Source organism: Piliocolobus tephrosceles, unplaced genomic scaffold (assembly GCF_002776525.5).
Source record: "Piliocolobus tephrosceles isolate RC106 unplaced genomic scaffold, ASM277652v3 unscaffolded_35802, whole genome shotgun sequence".
Lineage (NCBI taxonomy): Eukaryota > Metazoa > Chordata > Mammalia > Primates > Cercopithecidae > Piliocolobus > Piliocolobus tephrosceles.
Window position 1 is genome coordinate 1 of NW_022319646.1, and position 6,284 is coordinate 6,284.

The 6,284-nt window shown below is 51.1% G+C and overlaps 1 long non-coding RNA gene across 1 annotated transcript; it reads right to left on the minus strand.

Moving 5' to 3' along the window:
* Nucleotides 1–269: 269 nt before the first annotated feature.
* Nucleotides 270–6,282, minus strand: LOC113222862. The gene is made up of 2 exons (XR_003308557.1): nt 6,174–6,282; nt 270–1,248 (listed from the first exon to the last, which is right to left on the minus strand). It is a non-coding gene; the product is annotated as an uncharacterized LOC113222862 (long non-coding RNA).
* Between the last annotated feature and the right edge of the window lie 2 nt (nt 6,283–6,284).

The window sequence follows — 6,284 nt, forward strand, 5'->3', positions numbered from 1 at the left end:
TCTGATGACGTTTATCAGGGGCTCGCAGGACAGGGCAGGGCTTGTTTTCGCAAACCTGAGGCGGGAAAGCAGTCTCACACAAAGGCAGTTAATCATATTGTGACAGGTTTCACAACGGGTTTAGCAGGTAATACTTAAACGCGTCCTGTGACCCTGCCATGCCACAGAAAAACAGGAACTTACAACATCTTTACAATATGTTTGTGAGAGCGGGACAAAGGTTTAGCAACAGGGTGGAGTGGGCTTGCATCCTGTGCCCTTTCATTTCCCCCTCTCACAAGTAACTGAGTGTCCAATCCTGGACCCTGAACTGTCATAGAGTGATCTCTTCTTCAGGGTGAGGAAGGGGTTGGTAATGGCTGCGGAGGACCATTAATTGGATGGTATCAAATCTTTGTCTAACAAATTGTAGAATTTTGTTTACTACACAGGGGCCTATAGTCAGCAGAAGCAGTAAAGACATCAGGGGGCCTATGAAAGGTGCTAGAAGAGAAAACATGGAAGAGTTCCACCAATTATTAGCTGCTGTAGTAAACTGTTGCTTTTTCATTTCTAAGCTTAGTTTATGTAGACGTTGGACTCTCTCCTCAACTAATCCTGACTCATTTATATAGAAACAGCATTCTTGCAGCCGATTGGTTGCAGAGGCTGTTGCTATGTGCCGAATAGCAGTAGGGATATTTTTCTTGGTATGGGTCACGATACAGGGAGGTAAATCGGCGTACTGCACCCGGAGGGGGGGCAGTCTGCACTAGCTAGCAGTTTACCCGCCTGGGGGGTTTCCCCGGGGTGAGTTTTGTTTTCATAGAGCCAAAACCTCCAGAGATAGGGATTAGACGGAGCAGCAGTGAGGAGAGTTAGATGCATAAGATATAAGAACATTGGTAAGCTGGACATGGTTACGGCTATGGGGATGACGGCGCAGGGTTAGCTTTAAGGGATTGTTCTTAGCTTTGTCTACAGTCCATGTAACCGGTGCTCCATACGGCCCAAGAAGGTCGGATGTTGGGTCCACTGGTTTGACGTGTGTGGAGTGGATCCACGAAGTGATGCCTTCTACGTTGACAGCGGTGGGAGTAGTCAGGAGTACTTGCAGTGGTCCTTTCCACCTGGGTTGGAGAGTTTCTTGCCGGTGGCGCTTGACTAGGACCCAGTCTCCTGGCTGGAACGGATGGGGCGTCGGCGGAGGTCCTGCTTCGTACAGTTCTCGTAGCCTGGGCCAAATTTCCTGGTGAATTTTCTGTAAGGCTTGTAGGGAGAACAAGAGCTCAGAGACATTTTCAGTTTCAGATTTGAGTAGGTCATCTTTTAGACTGGGAACCAGGGGTGGGGGTCTGCCATACATGATTTCATATGGGGTGAGGCCCAGTCTGTGAGGGGTATTCCGGGCCAGGAACAGAGCGTAGGGGAGAAGTACTGCCCAATTAGCGCCAGTCTCCATGGTCAATTTAGTTAAGGTCTCCTTTAGGGTCCGATTCATCCTTTCTACCTGTCCTGAGCTTTGGGGCCTATAAGCACAATGTAATTTCCAATTTGCCCCAAGAATGGAAGCCAAATCCTGACTTACCTTAGCAACGAAGGCTGGTCCATTGTCTGACCCTATCTGGACGGGAAAGCCATACCTGGGGAGGATTTCTTCCAAAATTTTCTTTGCTACAACCTGAGCACTTTCTCTCTTAGTTGGGAATGCTTCTGTCCATCCTGAAAAAGTATCTACAAAGACAAGTACTGATACCCATATTTCCCGGGTTTTACCTCTGTGAAATCTATCTCCCAATAGACGCCAGGCCTAGTTCCTCTAAACCTGGTCCCTGCAGTGGCTTGGGTTCGGGGATAAGCGTTGTTCAGTTGGCAGACTTTGCAATTTGTTGTAACATTGCTGGCCAGTTCAGCTATGCGCCTGATCCTGAACTTGGCGTGCCTGATTAAGTCTATCATTCGCTGGGCACCCAGGTGGGTTGTCCGGTGGATGTGTTCCAATACCTGCCATCCTAATTTTTCTGGTAGGATGGTTTGGTCATCGCTATCAGTCCACCACCCATTCTGAACCTGCTTTAGGGGAAGCGTGTCCATCCACTTGCGGTCCTGTTCAGAGTAATCGGGAAAACATGGCAAGTCTCGCGGGCCTGGATCAGAGAGCTGGAGCACAAGGAGCTGACTGGGAGGAGCCTTTGCTATGCTCCGTGCGGTTTGGTCGGCTAAGAAGTTGCCTCGAGCAATTGGCGTAGTTGGTTTCTGATGCCCAGGGCAATGTACGATAGCCAATTTCTTTGGTTTCCACAAAGCAGTTAATAGAGCTAGGATCTCTTGCTTGTTTTTTATTTCTTTGCCTTCAGCTGTTAATAGTCCCCTCTCCCTGTAGATGGCCCCATGTATGTGCGCCGTGGCAAAGGCATAGCGGCTATCCGTGTATACTGTTAGTTCTTTCTCTGCCCCTAGGGTGAGTGCTACCAGTTCGGCTCTTTGGGCCGATGTCCCTGGGGGCAAGGGCTCCGCCCAGATTACCTCAGTCTCTGACTTTACAGCCGCTTCTGCATACCGCTGGCCTTGGTGGACGAAGCTGCTGCCATCAGTAAACCAGATGAGTTCTGTGTCTGGGAGCGGACGATCTTGTAGGTCCTCCCGCACCCCATGCACCTGAGCCAGTATCTCAGTGCACTCATGGGACGGGGCGTCCAAGTCCGGATTTGGCAACAGCGAGGCAGGATTTAAGGAGGTTGGGGGCAGAAAAGTTATTCTGAGGGGGTTTAACAGCAGTCCTTGATGGTGGGTGAGCCGGGCGTTACTCATCCATCGGTCCGGCAGCTGCCGGAGGACGCCTTCAATGGCATGCAGGGTTGTAACGTGCAACTCTTGCCCCATGATAAGTTTATCAGCGTCCCGGACCATTAGGGCGGTTGCCGCGATTATCTGGAGATAGGGTGGCCAGCCAGCAGCCACTGAATCTAATTTCTTTGACAAATAGGCGACTGGCCTCTGCCAGGGGCCTAGGTACTGTGTTAACACGGCTTTTGCAACGCCCTTACTTTCATCCACGTATAAGTGGAAGGGCTCAGAGACATCAGGGAGCCCCAGCGCGGGGGCTGATAACAAGGCAGTTTTGATTTGTTGGAAGGCCAGCTCAGCCTCTTCCGTCCAATTGAAGGGCTGCCGTTCCTTTGTTGCCTGGTATAGGGGCTTGGCTAACTCAGCAAATCTGGGTATCCATAACCTACAGAACCCTGCCGACCCCAGGAATTCTCTTATTTGCCGTGTCGTCTGAGGTCTAGGGATGCGTAGGACTGTTTCCTTTCGGGCTTTGGTTAGCCAGCGTTGCCCCCCTTTTCATAAGTACCCCAGATAAGTTACCTCCGGCTTGCAGATCTGAGCCTTTGTTGCTGAGGCTCGGTAGCCTAGCTCCCCCAGAGTCTTCAAGAGGTCCTCAGTCCCTTGAACACAGGTTTCCGGGGACTTGGCCGCTATTAAGAGATCATCAACATACTGCAAAAGAGTTATTTCAGGGTGTTGCCGCCGGTACTCACCCAGATCTTCATGAAGGGCTTCACCGAACAGGGTCGGCGAGTTCTTGAACCCTTGTGGCAGCCTGGTCCATGTTAGCTGACCGTTGATGCCTCTCTCAGGATCAGTCCATTCAAATGCAAAGAATTCTTGACTTTTGGGAGCCAGAGGAAGACTGAAGAAAGCATCTTTTAGATCAAGAACGGTATACCACTGTTTTTCAGGATGTAAGGCACTTAGAAGGGTGTATGGATTGGGCACAGTGGGATGTATGTCCATGACCCTTTTGTTAACTTCTCTTAAGTCCTGCACTGGCCTATAATCCATACTGTTGGGTTTATGAACGGGTAACAGCAGAGTGTTCCATGGCGAGCAGCAAGCCCGCAGGACACCCTGGTTTAAAAGCTGGCGGATGTGAGGCGTGATCCCTTCTCTCGCCTCTAGGGGCATAGGATATTGCCGAACCCGAACCGGATCCGTCCCTGGCTTAACTTCCACAAATATGGCAGGTCGATGTTTAGCTAGCCCCCAAGCCCCCAGTTTCTGCCCACGCTTCAGGGAAACGCTGGAGCCAAGAGTCAATTTCCTGATCAGGGGACTTTTGCTCCTGATAGAGTCTGTACTCATCTTCTAAGGTGACAGTCAGAATAGATATTCGCCTGTTTTGGGAGTCAGTTATCTTGGGCCCTTCTGGCTCAAAGTGGATTTGGGCCCCCATTTTTGTTAGCAAGTCCCTCCCTAGTAGGGGGCAGGGGCTTTCTGGGACGACTAGGAAGGAATGGGATACTTTTCCCGTTCCTAAGTCTACAGTTCTCTGGGTTGTCCAGGGGTATTTCTTGATGCCTGTGGCCCCGTGCACCCAGGATGTTTTCTTAGACATTTTTCCAATTGGTTTGGTTAGGACTGAGCGTTCTGCCCCAGTATCGACCAAGAAGCGAATTGGGGACCCCTCCACTTGCAAAGTTACCCTGGGTTCCCGGAGGGGGTCCGAACCCTAGTCAGAGTCCTGGGTAACGAGTACGGAGTTAGGGTTAGCTGGTTTCCGTTTCTTTGGGCAGTCTTTAATCCAGTGACCACGTTCCTTGCAATAAGCACACTGATCCTTTCTAATCCTTGCCTGGGGCCTTGCTTTGTCTGCTTTCTGCTTTGGCCATTCCCTGCCTGGGGGAAAGCTGCTACCAAGACTTTGGTCATTTCTTTAGTTGCCTTAAACTGTTTTTCTTCTGGAGTATCCCTATTATTATAAACTCGCTGGGCCATCTGAAGGAGGTCCTGAATCTGCTTTCCCTCTAAACCCTCTAATTTCTGGAGTTTTCGTTTAATATCTGGTGCTGCCTGGTTCACAAAAGACATTACTACGGCTGCCTGATTTTCTGGTGCCTCTGGGTCCATAGGGGTGAACTGCCTGAAAGCTTCCAGTCTTTCTAGATAAGCGGCAGGACTTTCTATCTTACCCTGCAGTACTGTGTACACTTTAGCTAAATTGGTGGGCTTGCGAGCTGCAGCCCGGAGACCTGCCATTAGAGTCTGGCGATAAATGAGCAGTCGTCCCCTACCTTCTGCCGTGTTGTAATCCCATCTGGGTCGGGTTAAGGGAAAAGCCGCGTTGATGAGGTCAGGAGTTGCAGTTGGCTGGCCATCATCTCCTGGAACCAGCTTTCTGGCCCCGCTCCTCCGTTGTGAACAGGATTCGGAGGAGCTGTTGACAGTCATCCCAGGTCGGCTGGTGAGTAAACATGACACTGTCTAACAACGAGGTTAGATCTTTGGGATTATCTGAGACAAATCACTAGTGGAAAAAGGCCAATACATGAGACGGGAGAGCCCGGTATCATCGAGCGATCCTATTTCTCTGAGGGGCAGGGCTACAGTAGAGTCAGGGAATCGGGAAGCTTGGTCCCACTGCACGCGGCCTCGTGTTCCGCCGACTGGTCCCCCCGGGTTACTTTCGCTTTCGGCTGCTTCCGCTTCTCGGTCTCCCTCCACGGAAGCACCACCCTGGGGGACTGGGTCCTGCGGGATAGGGTGCGGATATGGTGGGGGAAGTGTAGGCTCTAACGATAGGGGGTCCTGGCTATCCGGCAGTACGGGGGCCAGGGGAGCAGAGGGGGTCCTTTGTTTTGTAGGTCGCGTGACTAGGACTTTGCAGGGCTCAGGGATGAACGGGGTCATCCAGGGCGGTGGGTTTTCCACGAGATCCTGCCACACTAGAATATAAGGAATTTGATCAGGATGTCCTGACCGATGAAATTGTTAACAAGGAGGGAGAGCGGCGTGCTCTGGGCGCTGCCCATTTTTGGACTGTTCCTACAAGGAGAAGGAGAGATGAAAATGAATGTTAAGCAGAGGGGAATATCTGACAGGTCCGGTCCTGGAAGAGAAGGAGAGGTTTTATGTTTCTTTTTAGACTTAACACTTAACAATAACAGACAGACAATGGTAAACGATGAGCATTCGCGAGCGCGTGTCGGACTTAACTTCCGACCTGAGTCAGACGGGGCAACCAAGTGTGGAGGCCCCCAGATGGGCACCGGGGGACGTCTCCCACCAGTCCCAAGTGGCTGTCTTTTAGCGCGTCCGCCAAGACCGTGCCACCTACAGTACAGACCAATACAGATCACAGATTTCGCGAAATTTCAGGAAGACAGAGACAAAGACAAAGCCGGCTTACTTACAGATTAAGATCCGTTGACTTGGAGGTCTGGTGGGCTTGGGGGAAATCCCGGACGAGCCCCCATTTGTTATGCCCAGACCGTTTATTCCCCGAAGAAGACCACCAGAGTCCA